Genomic DNA, 22,325 nt, shown 5'->3' with positions numbered 1-22,325 from the left:
TTCCATTTTAAGATTATATATACATAAGTGTACCAAACCACAAGATTTCTGTTGATGTGCCTGGGTATGTGGCACACAGCCTGGAGCTGATGGTGGAGTTTGCTGTGTGTGGCGCACAGCCTGAAGCTGGCATTGGAGCTTGTAGTATATCGCGCTAAACCTGGAGCTGATAGTGAAGCTTGCTGTATCTGGCACACAGCCTGGAGATGACAGCAGGAGACAACACACGCACAGGAACTAGAACTGGAACTGTTGCACAGGTACACTGCCAGGAGCTTGGAAGTAGTTCTAGCAATAAGTTCACTGTCAGAGCTGGTTTAAATAGGGTGCTCTTGTTCCAAATTGGCTGAGCAGACCATGTGTGCAGGCAGTAGACTATGGTTGGTAGTTTGTCAGTCAGGTGATATTGGCCAAGATGGCAACGCCCATACTCAGATGGTGTATGACTCCAGTATGGATGCCAACCATCCAGCTGGTTGGCAAGCATGAAGCTCAGGGGTGTCTCCAGCAGCCAGAAGTATGATGATGAACCATGATGTGTGACAACCTCTTCTTTATGTAACACCAGCAAATCATTGTTATTACTTGTCCAGTATTACCTTAAACCATTTATTTGTCTTCCTGCCTACCCTCAGCTCTAAGATAATCAAAGATCTTGGTGAAATACTGGGGGTCAGCATTGATGTGCAGCATCTTTGAGCTTATCTGGTCAATAACAGAGAGGCAACAGCTCCAAAAGGCTTCCTTCTAGCTATCGACTAGGATAGGCTTCAGTGGGTAAGAGGTATCACTGCCCACGTATACGTATGCCAGATACAGACATGTTGACAGAGATGCCAGTAGTTCCAGCTCACTGTCCAGCTGTAATTGAATGATCTCTCAGCAGTGCATGTAGAGAAAGAGTACATTTGTCGGGGTGATGAAGCCTATATCCTGCATGCATCCAATGAGAGACTGGTCTATACTCATCAGCCATAGAACAATATCTGCAGGTGACAGATGCTTCAGCTTATTACCTCTCTGACAGATGTACTCCCCGAGACAGCTCAGCAGCTCGCTGGTGGATGATTGCACCATCAGGAATTTTGGATACGAGCACTCTTGCTGGCCTTTAGCTGTCTCACAGACATTAGATGCAGGCTTCTTAGCAAGAAGAATTGTGGGAGACCTGTGTGTAGGTTGATAAATCAACACAGGATAGGGAATCCTTCAGGCTCTCACTGATGAGGTGGGTAACATTGGTTTGGTCATTTTTTTTTTCATTGTCTCCTTTTAGCCATAAATAGCTAAAAAGTGCCAGAGGAGTGAATGTCTCTCAAAAGATTTTCTAGGCTTGCTGTTTTGGACAGCAGTGCAATGCGCTCCACTTGATGGGTCTACATCTCACTTGGGAAACAATACACATTTAATATTTGAAGTGCCGCTAATATGAAGTGCACTTAATATTAGTGCTGCCTTAAATTGCCTCCTACAGATTAAATGCACAGCACAAGAAAATACAGGTTTATATAAGTTAAGAACAACGGGGGGTCATTCCGAGTTGTTCGCTCGCAAGCTGCTTTTAGCAGCTTTGCACACGCCAAGCCGCCGCCTACTGGGAGTGAATCTTAGCTTCTTAAAATTGCGAACGAAAGATTCGCAATATTGCGAAAAGACATCTCTGTGCAGTTTCTGAGTAACTCGAGACTTACTCGGCATCTGCGATCAGTTCATTGCTTGTCGTTCCTGGTTTGACGTCACAAACACACCCAGCGTTCGCCCAGACACTCCTCCGTTTCTCCAGCCACTCCCGCGTTTTTCCCAGAAACTGTAGCGTTTTTTCGCACACACCCATAAAACGGCCAGTTTCCGCCCAGAAACACCCACTTCCTGTCAATCACATTACGATCACCAGAACGAAGAAAAAAACCTCGTAATGCCGTGAGTAAAATACCTAACTGCATAGCAAATTTACTTGGCGCAGTCGCACTGCGGACATTGCGCATGCGCATTAGCGACTAATCGCTCCGTTGCGTGTAAAAAAATAACGAGCGAACAACTCGGAATGACCCCCAACGCTTTTTGGCCTATCCCTTTTCTTCATCCCATTATAGACTATGACACCACCACAGGTATTGCAGATCCAGTATGTGTCCACCATCACTAAAAATCCAAGAGACACAATACTCCATGAGACTTCAGATTACATAGAACACAGACTCCTCCTACAAGAGCTCATAACTGATACACCCAACCCATAAATAATGCACATCTACCAAATGATTCAAAGCATCAGCTCTTTTCCATAGGAAGACTCCTAAAATGAATGAATTATTTGGCATCAATCCTATAAGAAGGTTCTGTATACATACTTAATAGGACTAACATTTGTTCTGCTCTATTTATTCTCAGAAGCATTCCATTTCAAAATCAGTGTTTACAGAGTTTGTAAATGCATTTATTTTTGATTCAGCTAACGCTTTCTTTTTATTATCTGACTAATTATAGCCAGTATTAATTAAGGTGACTATAACACAGTAGTTAATGCCGTATAGTATTACACCAGATTGTGTAGATCACCCTGTGTGATTTTGACCTACAGTACGCAAACTGAAAAGGTGAATGCAAGTATAAACCCAACTGCAAACTTGTGCACACCTGACTCTTTCCACTCTGTAGAAAACAGCAGAGAAAAGGAGCATTCCCAAAAAAGCCCATGGGCCTGATTCACTATCGATAGCTACTGAGGCTGAGATAGCGATGTTCACAAATCTGCTCTTGCTAAAATTTGTGTGTGAAGAGCTGCACAGGGGGTTTGTCATTGTTTTCCCATACAGACAGGCTGGACATGATGAGGTAAATCAGGCAATGTATTAAAGATGTGGGGTCACTGCCAGGTCACTGTCTACTCAGGGCCTGGTTAACAATGGGGGTGAGGGTGCACCTCCAACCCCCATATGTACCTCCCCTTCATCACCCCCATACGTATGTCCCCTCCGTCACCCTGTGTGTACGTCCCCTCCATCACTCCCGTACGTACATCCCCCTCCATCACTCCCGTACGTACATCCCCTCCATCACTCCCGTACATACATCCCCTTCGTCACCCCTGTGTACGTCCCCTCCGTCACCCTGTGTGTACGTCCCTCCGTCACCCCTGTGTTTACGTCCCCTCCGTCACCCCTGTGTGTATGTCCCCTCCGTCACCCCTGTGTGTACGTCCCCTCCATCACCCCTGTGTGTACGTCCCCTCCGTCACCCCTGTGTGTACGTCCCCTCCGTCACCCCGCGCGTGTGTCCCCCAGCGCGTGTGTCCCCCCTCCGTCACCCCGCGCGTGTGTCCCCCCTCCGTCACCCCGCGCGTGTGTCCCCCCTCCGTCACCCCGCGCGTGTGTCCCCCCTCCGTCACCCCGCGCGTGTGTCCCCCCTCCGTCACCCCGCGCGTGTGTCCCCCCTTCGTCACCCCGCGCGTGTGTCCCCCCTCCGTCACCCTGTGTATGCGCGCCACTGTCACCCTGCATGACAAAAAAGAGGGATGTGTTTCGTGGGGATGGCATATCCTGAGAGACCACACCCCTTGGAGTGAAACCACACTGCTCTTCTGTCAGCACACGCGCCTATGGCGAGTGCAAATATACCTAGAATTGGTCAACTCGCCCTTGCCCTGTCATACTGCTCCTACTGTAATTTTCTTCTGGATCTGCCCCTGCTCCCAACCCCCACCCCTCCCTTTCTGCTACTCCTGGCTGCACCTGTAAATTGCTGCAGCCCTGCTGGAGGGAAGTTAGGCAGCCACCGGTCACTAAGACCCAGCGGCTTGCTGGAGTCCCAACAGGCGCAGCCTGTTTACAATGGCAGTTAACTCCAGCTAGCGGTACACATAACATTAGACCCCGCACAGACAAGAAACACACTACAGTGGTAGCCGACCAGGTCAGTGGCTACTGGGGTGAGGGGAAAATTGTGTCCATGTGCACTGTTTGTCCCTCTGTCATCCTACATATATGCTCTACCTGGTGCAATGTGTATAACGTGCTCTGTATGGTGCAATGTGTATAACGTGCTCTGCATGGTGCAATGTGTATAACGTGCTCTACCTGTTGCAATGTGTATAACGTGGTCTACCTGGTGCAAGGTGTATAATTTGTTCTGCCTGGCGCAAAGTGTATACCATGCTCTACCTGGCGCAAAGTGTAGACATGCTCTATCTGGTGCAATATGTACAACATGCTATACCTGGCACAGTGTGTATAGGAGTTTCTACCTGGTGCAATGTGTATAAGCGGCGCTACTGTGTGGTGTAATGTGAATTGGCACTATTATGTGGCCACGCCCCTTCCCCACGAAGCCACGTCCCTAAAATTTTGTGGCGTGCGCTTTACTTTCCTGCGTTTAATTAGGCCTTCTGGGCAGTAATCCCGCCCACTTCACAGACTCCACCCCTCAACAGAACCCCACCCCTATTAGGGCTGCTTCCATAAATTTCCCTGGCTGGTTTTCGATCCCAATCCGTCCCTGGACCTGCCTATTTCTACAGTACCTAGGAAAGATTACCCCAGGGAGCATGGACACATACTACGTCCGTTGAAGCTTGAAGAGGGCTATTTGCACCAAATGCTGTGCAGAGATTATCAATTTAATTATAATAACCCCTACAAGGATTACAAATATTCAATTTCACACAGCAGGATCCCTTGGGAATAATAAAAGGAATAAGCCGCACAGTGCTGTAACTGGACATTTTAGCCCTGTGTGCAAGAAACACCATTGGTGCCCCCCCCCCCCCCCAACCTATATTTAAAAACGGGCCAGTGCACAGCGTAGGCGCGCGCCAAAATTATAGGGGCCTTACACACATTATACCAGGTAGAGCCTCTGTCACACATTATGGCAGGTAGCGCCCCCTTTTATACATTATGGTAGGTAGAGTCCCCCTTTTTATACATTACAGCAGCAGAGTCCCCCTTTTTACACATTACAGCAGCAGAGTACCCCCTTTTTTCACATTACAGCAGCAGAGTCCCCATTCTTACACATTACGACAAGCAGTGTCCTCTTGTTACACATTACAGCAGCAGTCCCCCTTTTTACACATTACAGCAGCAATGTCCCCCTTTTTACACATTACGGCAGCAGTCCCCCTTTTTACACATTACGACAAGCTGAGTCCCCCTTTTTACACATTACCGCAGCAGAGTCCCCCTTTTTACACATTACGACGGGCAGAGTTGTCTTTTTACACATTACGGCTGCAGAGTCCTCTTATTACACATTACGGCGGCAGAGTCCCCCATTTTACACATTACGGCGGCAGAGTCCCCCATTTTACACATTACGGCAGCAGAGTCCCCCTTTTTACACATTATGGCAGCAGAGTACAAGGGGGGGGGGGCGCAACCAACATATATAGACCAAAAGAGGTGGCACTTTAAGGGACTTAGAAATCACAAGAAACAGCAGTCAAAGCCCACCCCCCATTCCCCAATCTGCCAGCCCAGCTACCTGTTTTTGTGGAGAGATGTAAGGGACATCAAAGCCTGCTCCCCGCCGGGGATCAGACACCACGATCTCTCATCCCAGGCGGCTGCTGTAGGTCTCAGAGAGGAGGAGCCAGGGGTGGAGAGGGGCGGGGAGGAGAGGATCCCCCTCCTCTTCTCATGCTGAAAATCCCCCATTATTCTGCCCGCCCGACTCCGGCATACTTTAATGAGAAGCAGAAGCTGTCGGCGGGTGCGGCAGCACTCCCTTGTAGCAGCGGCGGCCGATGGTAGTAAGTGTGCCATAGTGGCCGTGCGGGTGTGCTGCCAGATGGTGCGCTCTCAGTGCATTTGCGCTGTGGGCAAGGCACTATTGGCACACATCTAGTTATGGCCCTAAAGCCGTATTTTGCGCATCCACCGCAGACTGGGAATCCTATTCATCACTCACTAAAGACTTGTATATTGGGGCAATTGAGTGTTTTTATGTTTTTTGTGTGTCTTACTGTTACTATGTTTGTTTATCCATTGCATGTTTGTTATCCCTATTTCCATATACCGGTATTAGGATTCACTTTTTAGTAATCACATAAGCAATTTCCTTTTAGGAATTTTTTATCCTATACATCAATTTTTCACAACGTTTCATTTTAATTATTAACCACTCTACACACCACTGTGTCCTAATTAACCAGATATTGTTTTTAATTATCCATCATTTTTCAATAAAGGATAAATTAAAATTTTCATAAATACATATCTGCGGGGGATGGGGGATTAGGTTTAGGCACCACTGGAGGCGTGATTAGAGTCAGGCACTAAAGGGGAAGGTTATGGTTAGGCTGCCGGTTAGGGGGTAGGGGAGAGGGGGGTTCATAATTTTTAAAACACATGCAACATACATGTATACACACACACACACACACACACACACACAATATATACAGCACTGATCCCACCGCCATATCATTAGCCACACACCCGCTGTGCTGGTCACATCCCCTGCAGTGGCACTCAATAGGCCCTTCAGAAATTTCAGCTCCAGGCCCATGAGGACCTTAATCTGGCACTGAGGGGGAGGGAGTGTTCATGCAAGTGCTGCTCATGCACATAGTATGCTCAATCTACATCTAATCTCGCTTTAAATATGCTATAGTAAACAAATGGCTTTTAAATGTTTTGTTCATATATTAAATCTAGCCACAGATCAAGATAACGTATGCACATTCTACCAACTGGCCAGTCATTGAACATACTCTCAGGCTTCTTAAAATCCATTCCCTTCATCATGTGAAGGAACCCTCATGTGTAAGATGGATGTTGTGTTATTGGGCCTAATTCAGACCTGATCGCAACGCTCACTAGGGTTTTTTTGCACTGCTGCGAGCAGATAGTCGCCGCCCATAAGGGAGTGTATTTTTGCTTTGCAAGTGTGCGAACGCATGTGCAGCCAAGCGGTACAAAAAAACCTTTGTGCAGTTTCTGAGTTGCCCAGGATTTACTCAGCCGCTGCGCTCACTTCAGCTTGTCCGGGACCGGAATTGACGTCAGGAGCCCTTCCTGCAAACGCATGGACACGCCTGTGTTTTTCCAACCACTCTCAGAAAACGGTCAGTTGACACCCACAAACGCCTTCTTTGTCAATCTTCTTGCGATCGGCTGTGCGAATGGATTCTTCGTAAAATCCATCGCACAGCAACGATCCGCTTTGTACCTGTGCAACTGACCTGCGCATTGTGGTGCATACTCATGCGCAGTTGTGTCCTGATTGCAGCACTGCAAAAAACGCTAGCGAGCGATCAGGTCTGAATGACCCCCATTGTTCTGATCACCATTTTTCAGAACATTGCCATTAGGAGTGGTGTGCCTTTGGAGGAGAAAATCAAGGTGCTCACCAGAAGTAAGACAACATCCACCTTGAGGCTAAAACCTCTCAGGAGTGTCTCTCCATCCAAGGTAGGTGTTGATACATCTGTACCCCCAGAGTCATGCTGCCCAGGTACAGGTGTGACCAGGACCTGGGTCCCTGGGAATTAGATGTGATGCACCCCTCTTTAACTGTAACGATGTGCAGGTTCAGATATACTCGTTTATTTTCACCAAACTTATCACAAGTTTGGATTTATCTTACTGGCTATCCAAAACACGTGAGAGCCGATAGCCAATAAGATGCCTTTTTTGAAATCCAGGTAAATCCAGGTAGATCTAAACCCGCACATCTCTACTCAATTGCAGATATTAATAATCACCCAAATTGTACACCTACTAGTACAGTACTTCATATGGTGTTGTTCAATATTCCTTTAATATCCATAGAGATTTTCTCTATGGCTTCCAGAAGCAGGCCCGGCGCTACGCGCTCAGCAAAGGGATGCAAGGCAGCCAGTAGGCGCCAGGGTTGGAGAGGCGCTCTCCTTGCTTTGCATCCCCGCTGCTGCATTGGGCCCCCTGCACCTGCTGCCGGCTGCTGTGCCTGTCACACTATTTGACAGGCAGCGGCGCCAGCAGCATGAAGCTTCCCCCTACTCCCCTGACAGTGTCATCGTTTAGTCCAGTGTCTGTGTGTGTTCAGTCCAAAAAGGGGCGGGGCTTACCGGTGCTGAGCGGCAGAGCTACACGGGACCATGGCCATGCTGGAGAGGAAGACAGAAAAATGTGAAACTGCTACAGAATACAGATCCGGCCAGCCAGATGGTGAGTTGAGCGAGAGTGAGTGAGAAAGTGTGTGTGTGTATCTACAGAATGTGTGTATTTGTACTGTATGTGTGTAATGTATGTACAGTATGTGTGTGTATGTATATGTGGATGTGGTGTATGTGTGACTGTGCAGCATAATGTGTGTAGGCGTCACTGCTACAGGGGGCGTTGCGTCTTGTATAAGCATCACTGGTACAGGGGGCATTACGTGTGCAAGTGTCACTAGTACAGGGGGCACTATGTGTGTAAGCGTCACTGGTACAGGGGGCGTTACGTGTGTAAGCGGCACTGGTACAGGGGGTGTTACATGTGTAAGCGGCACTGATACAGGGGTCATTACGTGTGCAAGTGTCACTGGTACAGGGGGCGTTATGTGTGTAAGCGTCACTGGTACAGGAGGCGTTACGTGTGTAAGCGGCACTGGTACGGGGGGGGCGTTACATGTGTAAGCGGCACTGGTACGGGGGGGCGTTACGTGTGTAAGCGTCACTGATACAGGGGGCATTGCATGTGTAAGCGTCACTGCTGCAGGGGGCGTTACGTGTGTAAGCGTCACAGGTGCAGGGAGCATTGCGTGTGTAAGCGTCACTGGTGCAGGGGGCGAACACCCTAGCACCGGCCCTGTCCAGAAGGTATATAGATGGGTAATGTAAGGGTCCAGCAGGTGTACAGGAGGTTGCTGTCCGTGTTTCCCTGGATGCCATCTTAGACCAGCAATTACTCCGGCAGATCTTCCACAGTGGGTGTGTGCTCTGCATAGGGGTAACAAAATGTCGCTTATCATAGTAATAGAGTTTATTTCTGTACTAAATGATTTAAATTTAAAATAAGTGTAGACAATTACTTCTATAAATATTACATTTTATTAATACACCTTAGTGGTCTGGTATTGACTGTACATGTACAGCAGCCATTGCTGGGGAGGGATCCTACAGAACCCTTTCCTGGTATTTTGTATGTAGTGTAGCCCATAAACTATAGCAGCATTTTGGATCTAGATAAATCTGACAGTATAGCAGCCCCTATAGAAACCTATATGGGCTGCTTCTGCTGTCAGAATTGGAACAACTGTGGCAGACATTGGAGATTTCTGCCACAGTCCCTCCAGGGCCAGACTGCCTATCTGGCACTTCTGGCATATGCCAGACGGGGCGATGGGCTGGTGGGCCGGTCTGTTCCCATAGAGATCTGGGAAGGCCGCGTGCAGCACAGCCTCCGGCTCTCTGGTTTAGCTGCCCCCACCTGTCTCCATGGAATTGGGGGCGTGCCATGAGTCCACGCCCCCCCTGACTCACAGCATGCCCCGTACATCATGTCAGCGTTCCCTCCGTGACGTGCACGTGCCCCCCCGCTTGACATGTGCGCGCATTCACAAATGCCGGACTGAAACGGAGCCCCAATCAGTCCCTGGGTCTCTCCACGGTACATATATTTGTGGGTATCCTACCAGAACGGGGGAAAGGGGGGGGGGGGGGTTTATGAGTGTTTGGGGATCCCGCAAATATTGTTTTATAAATGTGCCTCTTGGTGGCAGATTTAATTGCCTGCAGGGTTTTTCTATTCATTTACAGAACAGAAAATGGGATGTGTGATTTTCTATAGAAATCGCTGCGTCTTTTTTTCACGCACCTCCGGAGCAAGTCTGATTTTTCCTAAAATTAACGATTCGCTTTGACACTCTGGGAGTCATGGGAACCTCTGGAGACCCCTTTTATTATTATTATTATTATTATTATTATTATTTTACATGCCGCATACCAACGGTAATTCAAAATTGGGCATGAGGTACACAAGGTTTTTTTTATTATTAATTCCCCTATTACTTTTTTAGGAAACTGATAATTTGATAACAAAATGGGTTTTTCCTTTTTTGTGACAACACACTTAGGGGAACATGTACTAAGCAGTGATAAAAGAGGAGAAGTGAGCGAGTGGAGAAGTTGCCCATGGCAACCAATCAGCATTGACGTAACATTTATAATTTGCATACTACAAAAGTATACAGAGCAGCTAATTGGTTGTCATGGGCAGCTTCTCCACTGGCTCACTTCTCCACTTTTATCACCACTTAGTACATGTCTCCCTTAAGGCTTTATTTATAAATTATCGGATTTTAGACCCAATAATTATAATTTCTTATAATCTATTTGAGTGGAACTAACTAGTTTCACATTTTCCTTGGTGGAAGATTTGTGAGGATTAGCTCTAATGCCTGGAGGACAGATCTGTATTTTATTAGTGATGTGCACCGGACATTTTTCGGGTTTTGTTTTTTCGGTTTTGGATTCGGTTCCGCGGCCGTGTTTTGGATTCGGACACGTTTTGGCAAAACCTCCCTGAAATTTTTTAGTCGGATTCGGGTGTGTTTTGGATTCGGGTGTTTTTTTACAAAAAACCCTCAAAAACAGCTTAAATCATAGAATTTGGGGGTCATTTTGATCCCATAGTATTATTAACCTCAATAACCATAATTTTCACTCATTTCCAGTCTATTCTGAACACCTCACACCTCACAATATATAATATATATATTTTTAGTCCTAAAATTTGCACCGAGGTCGCTGGATGACTAAGCTAAGCGACCCAAGTGGCCGACACAAACACCTGGCCCATCTAGGAGTGGCACTGCAGTGTCAGACAGGATGGCAGATTTAAAAAATAGTTCCCAAACAGCACATGATGCAAAGAAAAAAGAGGTGCAATGAGGTAGCTGTGTGACTAAGCTAAGCGACCCAAGTGGCCGACACAAACACCTGGCCCATCTAGGAGTGGCACTGCAGTGTCAGACAGGATGGCAGATTTAAAAAAAATCCCCAAACAGCACATGATGCAAAGAAAAAAAGAGGTGCAATGAGGTAGCTGTGTGACTAAGCTAAGCGACCCAAGTGGCCGACACAAACACCTGGCCCATCTAGGAGTGGCACTGCAGTGTCAGACAGGATGGCACTTCAAAAAATAGTCCCCAAACAGCACATGATGCAAAGAAATAAATAGGTGCACCAAGGTCGCTGGATGGCTAAGCTAAGCGACCCAAGTGGCCGACACAAACACCTGGCCCATCTAGGAGTGGCACTGCAGTGTCAGACAGGATGGCAGATTTAAAAAATAGTCCCCAAACAGCACATGATGCAAAGAAAAAAAGAGGTGCAATGAGGTAGCTGTGTGACTAAGCTAAGCGACCCAAGTGGCCGACACAAACACCTGGCCCATCTAGGAGTGGCACTGCAGTGTCAGACAGGATGGCAGATTTAAAAAATAGTCCCCAAACAGCACATGATGCAAAGAAAAAAGAGGTGCAATGAGGTAGCTGTGTGACTAAGCTAAGCGACCCAAGTGGCCGACACAAACACCTGGTCCATCTAGGAGTGGCACTGCAGTGTCAGACAGGATGGCAGATTTCAAAAATAATCCCCAAACAGCACATGATGCAAAGAAAAAAAGAGGTGCAATGAGGTAGCTGTGTGACTAAGCTAAGCGACCCAAGTGGCCGACACAAACACCTGGCCCATCTAGGAGTAGCACTGCAGTGTCAGACAGGATGGCACTTCAAAAAATAGTCCCCAAACAGCACATGATGCAAAGAAAAAAAGAGGTGCACTAAGGTCCCTGGATGGCTAAGCTAAGCGACCCAAGTGGCCGACACAAACATCTGGCCCATCTAGGAGTGGCACTGCAGTGTCAGACAGGATGGCACTTCAAAAAATAGTCCCAAAACAGCACATGATGCAAAGAAAAGTGAAAGAAAAAAGAGGTGCAAGATGGAATTGTCCTTGGGCCCTCCCACCCACCCTTATGTTGTATAAACAGGACATGCACACTTTAACAAACCCATCATTTCAGCGACATGGTCTGCCACACGACTGTGACTGAAATGACTGGTTGGTTTGGGCCCCCACCAAAAAAGAAGCAATCAATCTCTCCTTGCACAAACTGGCTCTACGGAGGCAAGATGTCCACCTCCTCCTCATCCTCTGATTCCTCACCCCTTTCACTGTGTACATCTCGCTCCTCACAGATGATTAATTCGTCCCCACTGGAATCCACCATCTCAGGCCCCTGTGTACTTTCTGGTGGCAATTGCTGGTGAATGTCTCCACGGAGGAATTGATTATAATTCATTGCTGACAAGGTGAGCGGCTGCACTAAACACTCTTTCGGAGTACACACTGGAGGGGGGGTAACTTAGGTAAAATAAAGCCAGTTTGTGCAAGGGCCTCCAAATTGCCTCTTTTTCCTGCCAGTATACGTACGGACTGTCTGACGTGCCTACTTGGATGCGGTCACTCATATAATCCTCTACCATTCTTTCAATGGTGACAGAATCATATGCAGTGACAGTAGACGACATGTCAGTAATCGTTGGCAGGTCCTTCAGTCCGGACCAGATGTCAGCACTCGCTCCAGACTGCCCTGCATCACCGCCAGTGGGTGGGCTCGGAATTCTTAGCCTTTTCCTCGCAGCCCCAGTTGCGGGAGAATGTGAAGGAGGAGCTGTGGACATGTCACGTTCCGCTTGACTTGACAATTTTCTCACCAGCAGGTCTTTGAACCTCTGCAGACTTGTGTCTACCGGAAAGAGAGATACAACGTAGGCTTTAAACCTAGGATCGAGCACGGTGGCCAAAATGTAGTGCTCTGATTTCAACAGATTGACCACCCGTGAATCCTGGTTAAGCAAATTAAGGGCTCCATCCACAAGTCCCACATGCCTAGCAGAATCGCTCTGTTTTAGCTCCTCCTTCAGTCTCTCCAGCTACTTCTGCAAAAGCCTGATGAGGGGAATGACCTGACTCAGGCTGGCAGTGTCTGAACTGACTTCACGTGTGGCAAGTTCAAAGGGTTGCAGAACCTTGCACAACGTTGAAATCATTCTCCACTGCGCTTGAGTCAGGTGCATTCCCCCTCTTTTGCCTATATCGTAGGTAGCTGTATAGGCTTGAATGGCCTTTTGCTGCTCCTCCATCCTCTGAAGCATATAGAGGGTTGAATTCCACCTCATTACCACCTCTTGCTTCAGATGATGGCAGGGCAGGTTCAGGAGTGTTTGCTGGTGCTCCAGTCTTCGGCACGCGGTGGCTGAATGCCGAAAGTGGCCCGCAATTCTTCGGGCCACTGACAGCATCTCTTGCACGCCCCTGTCGTTTTTTAAATAATTCTGCACCACCAAATTCAATGTATGTGCAAAACATGGGACGTGCTGGAGTTTGCCCACATGTAATGCACGCACAATATTGGTGGCGTTGTCCGATGTCACAAATCCCCAGGAGAGTCCAATTGGGGTAAGCCATTCTGCGATGATGTTCCTCAGTTTCCGTAAGAGGTTGTCAGCTGTGTGCCTCTTATGGAAAGCGGTGATACAAAGCGTAGCCTGCCTAGGAACGAGTTGGCGTTTGCGAGATGCTGCCACTGGTGCCGCCGCTGCTGTTCTTGCTGCGGGAGGCAATACATCTACCCAGTGGTCTGTCACAGTCATATAGTCCTGAGTCTGCCCTGCTCCACTTGCCCACATGTCCGTGGTTAAGTGGACATTGGGTACAACTGCATTTTTTAGGACACTGGTGACTCTTTTTCTGAGGTCTGTGTACATTCTCGGTATCGCCTGCCTAGAGAAATGGAACCTAGATGGTATTTGGTACCGGGGACACAGTACCTCAAGCAATTCTCTAGTTTCCTGTGAATTAACGGTGGATACCGGAAACACGTTTAACACCGCCCAGGCTGCCAAGGCCTGAGTAATCCGCTTTGCAGCAGGATGACTGCTGTGATATTTCATCTTTCTCGCAAAGGACTGTTGGACAGTCAGTTGCTTACTGGAAGTAGTACAAGTGGTCTTCCGACTTCCCCTCTGGGATGACGATCGACTCCCAGCAGCAACAACAGCAGCGCCAGCAGCAGTAGGCATTACACTCAAGGATGCATCGGAGGAATCCCAGGCAGGAGAGGACTCGTCAGACTTGCCAGTGACATGGCCAGCAGGACTATTGGCTTTCCTGTCTAAGGAGGAAATTGACACTGAGGGAGTTGGTGGTGTGGTTTGCAGGAGCTTGGTTACAAGAGGAAAGGATTTAGTTGGCAGTGGACTGCTTCCGCTGTCACCCAAAGTTTTTGAACTTTTCAATGACTTCTGATGAATGCGCTCCAGGTGACGTATAAGGGAGGATGTTCCGAGGTGGTTAACGTCCTTACCCCTACTTATTACAGCTTGACAAAGGCGACACACGGCTTGACACCTGTTGTCCGCATTTCTGTTAAAATAATTCCACACAGAAGAAGTGATTCTATTTGTAATTTGACAGGGCATGTCAATGGCCATATTCGTCCCATGGACAACAGGTGTCTCCCCGGGTGCCTGACTTAAACAAACCACCTCACCATCAGAATCCTCCTTGTCAATTTCCTCCTCAGCGCCAGCAACACCCATATCCTCATCCTGGTGTACTTCAACAGTGACATCTTCAATTTGACTATCAGGAACTGGACTGCGGGTGCTCCTTCCAGCACTTGCAGGGGGCGTGCAAATGGTGGAAGGTGCCACCTCTTCCCGTCCAGTGTTGGGAAGGGCAGGCATCGCAACCGACACAATTGGGGATTTGTGATTTAGAAGAACGCACAGCTCTTTGCTGTGCTTTTGCCAGCTTAAGTCTTTTCATTTTTCTAGCGAGAGGATGAGTGCTTCCATCCTCATGAGGATCTGAGCCACTAGCCATGAACATAGGCCAGTGCCACACCGTGTCGTAAATGGCATATTGGCAAGTTTACGCTTCTCATCAGACGCTTTTAATTTAGATTTTTGGATAATTTTACTGAACTTTTGTTTTTTCGATTTTACATGCTCTCTACTATGACATTGGGCATCGGCCTTGGCAGACGACGTTGATGGCATTTCATCGTCTCGGCCATGACTAGTGGCAGCAGCTTCAGCACGAGGTGGAAGTGGATCTTGATCTTTCCCTATTTTACCCTCCACATTTTTAGTTCTATACTTTTTAATGTGTGGAATTATATGCCAGTAATATATCAATAGCAATGGCCTACTGTACCGTACTCCTATATATTATATACTGGTGGCCAGCAAAATTATGCACTGTCCTCCTTCTATATATACTGCGCACAACTTAAATGCACCACAGGTATGGATGGATAGTATACTTGACAACACAGAGGTAGGTAGAGCAGTGGACTACTGTAACATACTGCTATATATTATATACTGGTCAGCAAAATTGTGCACTGCCCTCCTACTATATATACTGTGCACAACTTAAATGCACCACAGGTATGGATGGATGGTATACTTGACGACACAGAGGTAGGTAGAGCAATGGACTACTGTACCGTACTGCTATATATTATATACTGGTGGTCAGCAAAATTATGCACTGTCCTCCTACTATATATACTGCGCACAACTTAAATGCACCACAGGTATGGATGGATAGTATACTTGACGACACAGAGGTAGGTAGAGCAATGGACTACTGTACCGTACTGCTATATATTATATACTGGTGGTCAGCAAAATTATGCACTGTCCTCCTACTATAATATATACTGCACACAACTTAAATGCACCACAGGTATGGATGGATAGTATACTTGATGACACAGAGGTAGGTAGAGCAGTGGACTACTGTACCGTACTGTATATATTATATATTGATGGTCAGCACAATTATGCACTCTCCTCCTACTATATATACTGCGCACAACTTAAATGCACCACAGGTATGGATGGAGAGTATGCTTGACAACACAGAGGTAGGTAGAGCAGTGGACTACTGTAGCATACTGCTATATATTATAAACTGGTCAGCAAAATTATGCACTGCCCTCCTACTATATATACTGCGCACAACTTAAATGCACCACAGGTATGGATGGATAGTATACTTGACGACACAGAGGTAGATAGAACAGTGGACTACTGTACCGTACTGCTATATATTATATACTGGTGGTCAGCAAAATTATGCACTGTCCTCCTACTATATATACTGCGCACAACTTAAATGCACCACAGGTATGGATGGATAGTATACTTGACGACACAGAGGTAGGTAGAGTAGTGGACTACTGTACCGTACTGCTATATATTATATACTGGTGGTCAGCACAATTATGCACTGTCCTCCTACTATATATACTGCGCACAACTTAAATGCACCACAGGTATGGGTGGATAGTATACTTGATGACACAGAGGTAGGTAGAGCAGCATACTACTGTACCGTACTGCTATATATTATATACTGGTGGTCAGCACAATTATGCACTGTCCTCCTACTATATATACTGTGCACAACTTAAATGCACCACAGGTATGGATGGATAGTATACTTGACAACACAGAGGTAGGTAGAGCAGTGGACTACTGTAACATACTGCTATATATTATATACTGGTCAGCAAAATTATGCACTGCCCTCCTACAATATATACTGTGCACAACTTAAATGCACCACAGGTATGGATGGATAGTATACTTGATAACACAGAGGAAGGTAGAGCAGTGGAATACTGTACCGTACTGCTATATATTATATACTGGTGGTTAGCAAAAATATGCACTGTCCTCCTACTATATATACTGCGCACAACTTAAATGCACCACAGGTATGGATGGATAGTAAACTTGACAACACAGAGGTAGGTAGAGTAGTGGACTACTGTACCGTACTGCTATATATTATATACTGGTGGTCAGCACAATTATGCACTGTCCTCCTACTATATATACTGCGCACAACTTAAATGCACCACAGGTATGGATGGATAGTATACTTGACGACACAGAGGTAGGTAGAGCAGTGGACTACTGTACCGTACTGCTATATATTATATACTGGTGGTCAGCAAAATTATGCACTGTCCTCCTACTATATATACTGTGCACAACTTAAATGCACCACAGGTATGGATGGATAGTATACTTGATGACACAGAGGTAGGTAGAGCAATGGACTACTGTACCGTACTGCTACATATTATATACTGGTGGTCAGCAAAATTATGCACTGTCCTTTTACTATATATACTGCGCACAACTCAAATGCACCACAGGTATGGATGGATGGTATACTTGACGACACAGAGGTAGGTAGAGCAATGGACTACTGTACCGTACTGCTATATATTATATACTGGTGGTCAGCACAATTATGCACTGTCCTCCTACTATATATACTGTGCACAACTTAAATGCGCCACAGGTATGGATGGATAGTATACTTGACAACACAGAGGTAGGTAGAGCAGTGGACTACTGTAACATACTGCTATATATTATATACTGGTCAGCAAAATTATGCACTGCCCTCCTACAATATATACTGTGCACAACTTAAATGCACCACAGGTATGGATGGATAGTATACTTGATAACACAGAGGAAGGTAGAGCAGTGGAATACTGTACCGTACTGCTATATATTATATACTGGTGGTTAGCAAAAATATGCACTGTCCTCCTACTATATATACTGCGCACAACTTAAATGCACCACAGGTATGGATGGATAATAAACTTGACAACACAGAGGTAGGTAGAGTAGTGGACTACTGTACCGTACTGCTATATATTATATACTGGTGGTCAGCACAATTATGCACTGTCCTCCTACTATATATACTGCGCACAACTTAAATGCACCACAGGTATGGATGGATAGTATACTTGACGACACAGAGGTAGGTAGAGCAGTGGAATACTGTACCGTACTGCTATATATTATATACTGGTGGTCAGCAAAATTATGCACTGTCCTCCTACTATATATACTGTGCACAACTTAAATGCACCACAGGTATGGATGGATAGTATACTTGATGACACAGAGGTAGGTAGAGCAATGGACTACTGTACCGTACTGCTACATATTATATACTGGTGGTCAGCAAAATTATGCACTGTCCTTTTACTATATATACTGCGCACAACTCAAATGCACCACAGGTATGGATGGATGGTATACTTGACGACACAGAGGTAGGTAGAGCAATGGACTACTGTACCGTACTGCTATATATTATATACTGGTGGTCAGCAAAATTATGCACTGTCCTCCTACTATCTATACTGCGCACAACTTAAATGCACCACAGGTATGGATGGATAGTATACTTGATGACACAGAGGTAGGTAGAGCAGTGGACTACTGTACCGTACTGTATATATTATATACTGATGGTCAGCACAATTATGCACTCTCCTCCTACTATATATACTGCGCACAACTTAAATGCACCACAGGTATGGATGGAGAGTATGCTTGACAACACAGAGGTAGGTAGAGCAGTGGACTACTGTAACATACTGCTATATATTATAAACTGGTCAGCAAAATTATGCACTGCCCTCCTACTATATATACTGCGCACAACTTAAATGCACCACAGGTATGGATGGATAGTATACTTGACGACACAGAGGTAGGTAGAGCAATGGACTACTGTACCGTACTGCTATATATTATATACTGGTGGTCAGCAAAATTATTCACTGTCCTCCTACTATATATACTGCACACAACTTAAATGCACCACAGGTATGGATGGATAGTATACTTGATGACACAGAGGTAGGTAGAGCAGTGGACTACTGTACCGTACTGTATATATTATATATTGATGGTCAGCACAATTATGCACTCTCCTCCTACTATATATACTGCGCACAACTTAAATGCACCACAGGTATGGATGGAGAGTATGCTTGACAACACAGAGGTAGGTAGAGCAGTGGACTACTGTAGCATACTGCTATATATTATAAACTGGTCAGCAAAATTATGCACTGCCCTCCTACTATATATACTGCGCACAACTTAAATGCACCACAGGTATGGATGGATAGTATACTTGACGACACAGAGGTAGATAGAACAGTGGACTACTGTACCGTACTGCTATATATTATATACTGGTGGTCAGCAAAATTATGCACTGTCCTCCTACTATATATACTGCGCACAACTTAAATGCACCACAGGTATGGATGGATAGTATACTTGACGACACAGAGGTAGGTAGAGTAGTGGACTACTGTACCGTACTGCTATATATTATATACTGGTGGTCAGCACAATTATGCACTGTCCTCCTTCTATATATACTGCGCACAACTTAAATGCACCACAGGTATGGGTGGATAGTATACTTGATGACACAGAGGTAGGTAGAGCAGCATACTACTGTACCGTACTGCTATATATTATATACTGGTGGTCAGCACAATTATGCTTTGTCCTCCTACTATATATACTGTGCACAACTTAAATGCACCACAGGTATGGATGGATAGTATACTTGACAACACAGAGGTAGGTAGAGCAGTGGACTACTGTAACATACTGCTATATATTATATACTGGTCAGCAAAATTATGCACTGCCCTCCTACAATATATACTGTGCACAACTTAAATGAACCACAGGTATGGATGGATAGTATACTTGATAACACAGAGGAAGGTAGAGCAGTGGAATACTGTACCGTACTGCTATATATTATATACTGGTGGTTAGCAAAAATATGCACTGTCCTCCTACTATATATACTGCGCAAAACTTAAATGCACCACAGGTATGGATGGATAGTAAACTTGACAACACAGAGGTAGGTAGAGTAGTGGACTACTGTACCGTACTGCTATATATTATATACTGGTGGTCAGCACAATTATGCACTGTCCTCCTACTATATATACTGCGCACAACTTAAATGCACCACAGGTATGGATGGATAGTATACTTGACGACACAGAGGTAGGTAGAGCAGTGGACTACTGTACCGTACTGCTATATATTATATACTGGTGGTCAGCAAAATTATGCACTGTCCTCCTACTATATATACTGTGCACAACTTAAATGCACCACAGGTATGAATGGATAGTATACTTGATGACACAGAGGTAGGTAGAGCAATGGACTACTGTACCGTACTGCTACATATTATATACTGGTGGTCAGCAAAATTATGCACTGTCCTTTTACTATATATACTGCGCACAACTCAAATGCACCACAGGTATGGATGGATAGTATACTTGATGACACAGAGGTAGGTAGAGAAGTGGACTACTGTACCGTACTGTATATATTATATACTGGTGGTCAGCACAATTATGCACTGTCCTCCTACTATATATATTGCGCACAACTTAATGCACCACAGGTATGGATGAAGAGTATGCTTGACAACACAGAGGTAGGTAGAGCAGTGGACTACTGTAACATACTGCTATATATTATATACTGGTCAGCAAAATTATGCACTGCCCTCCTACTATATATGCTGCGCACAACTTAAATGCACCACAGGTATGGATGGATAGTATACTTGACGACACAGAGGTAGGTAGAGCAGTGGACTACTGGGCCGTACTGCTATATATTATATACTGGTGGTCAGCAAAATTATGCACTGTCCTCCTACTATATATACTGCGCACAACTTAAATGCACCACAGGTATGGATGGATAGTATGCTTGATGACACAGAGGTAGGTAGAGCAGTGGACTACTGTACCGTACTGCTATATATTATATACTGGTGGTCAGCACAATTATGCACTGTCCTCCTACTATATATACTGCGCACAACTTAAATGCACCACAGGTATGGATGGATAGTATAGTTGACGACACAGAGGTAGGTAGAGCAGTGGACTACTGTACCGTACTGCTATATATTATATACTGGTGGTCAGCAAAATTATGCACTGTCCTCCTACTATATATACTGTGCACAACTTAAATGCACCACAGGTATGGATGGATAGTATACTTGATGACACAGAGGTAGGTAGAGCAGTGGACTACTGTACCGTACTGCTATATATTATATACTGGTGGTCAGCAAAATTATGCACTGTCCTCCTACTATATATACTGTGCACAACTTAAATGCACCACAGGTATGGATGGATAGTATACTTGATGACACAGAGGTAGGTAGAGCAGTGGACTACTGTACCGTACTGTATATATTATATACTGGTGGTCAGCACAATTATGCACTGTCCTCCTACTATATATACTGCGCACAACTTAAATGCACCACAGGTATGGATGGAGAGTATACTTGACAACACAGAGGTAGGTTGAGCAGTGGACTACTGTAACATACTGCTATATATTATATGCTGGTCAGCAAAATTATGCACTGCCCTCCTACTATATATACTGCGCACAACTTAAATGCACCACAGGTATGGATGGATAGTATACTTGACGACACAGAGGTAGGTAGAGGAGTGGACTACTGTACCGTACTGCTATATTTTATATACTGGTGGTCAGCAAAATTATGCATTGTCCTCCTACTATATATACTGCGCACAACTTAAATGCACCACAGGTATGGATGGATAGTATACTTGATGACACAGAGGTAGGTAGAGCAGTGGACTACTGTACCGTACTGCTATATATTATATACTGGTGGTCAGCAAAATTATGCACTGCCCTCCTACTATATATACTGCGCACAACTTAAATGCACCACAGGTATGGATGGATAGTATACTTGACGACACAGAGGTAGGTAGAGGAGTGGACTACTGTACCGTACTGCTATATTTTATATACTGGTGGTCAGCAAAATTATGCATTGTCCTCCTACTATATATACTGCGCACAACTTAAATGCACCACAGGTATGGATGGATAGTATACTTGATGACACAGAGGTAGGTAGAGCAGTGGACTACTGTACCGTACTGCTATATATTATATACTGGTGGTCAGCAAAATTATGCACTGTCCTCCTACTATATATACTGCGCACAACTTAAATGCACCACAGGTATGGATGGATAGTATACTTTACAACACAGAGGTAGGTAGAGCAGTGGACTACTGTACCATACTGCTATATATTATATACTGGTGGTCAGCACAATTATGCACTGTCCTCCTACTATATATACTGCGCACAACTTAAATGCACCACAGGTATGGATGGATAGTATACTTGACGACACAGAGGTAGGTAGAGCAGTGGACTACTGTACCGTACTGCTATATATTATATACTGGTGGTCAGCAAAATTATGCACTGTCCTCCTACTATATATACTGTGCACAACTTAAATGCACCACAGGTATGGATGGATAGTATACTTGATGACACAGAGGTAGGTAGAGCAATGGACTACTGTACCGTACTGCTA

General features: G+C 45.5%; 1 pseudogene; it reads right to left on the bottom strand.

Annotated features, from left to right (window-relative positions):
- Positions 1 to 609: 609 nt before the first annotated feature.
- On the bottom strand, positions 610 to 7,675 carry LOC134910949 (cyclin-dependent kinase 5 activator 1-like; annotated as a pseudogene).
- Between the last annotated feature and the right edge of the window lie 14,650 nt (positions 7,676 to 22,325).

The sequence above is a fragment of the Pseudophryne corroboree genome, chromosome 4 (genome assembly GCF_028390025.1).
Source record: "Pseudophryne corroboree isolate aPseCor3 chromosome 4, aPseCor3.hap2, whole genome shotgun sequence".
NCBI lineage: Eukaryota > Metazoa > Chordata > Amphibia > Anura > Myobatrachidae > Pseudophryne > Pseudophryne corroboree.
Note: the sequence above shows the minus strand (reverse complement) of the source record. Positions and strands in the feature narration are given on the sequence as shown.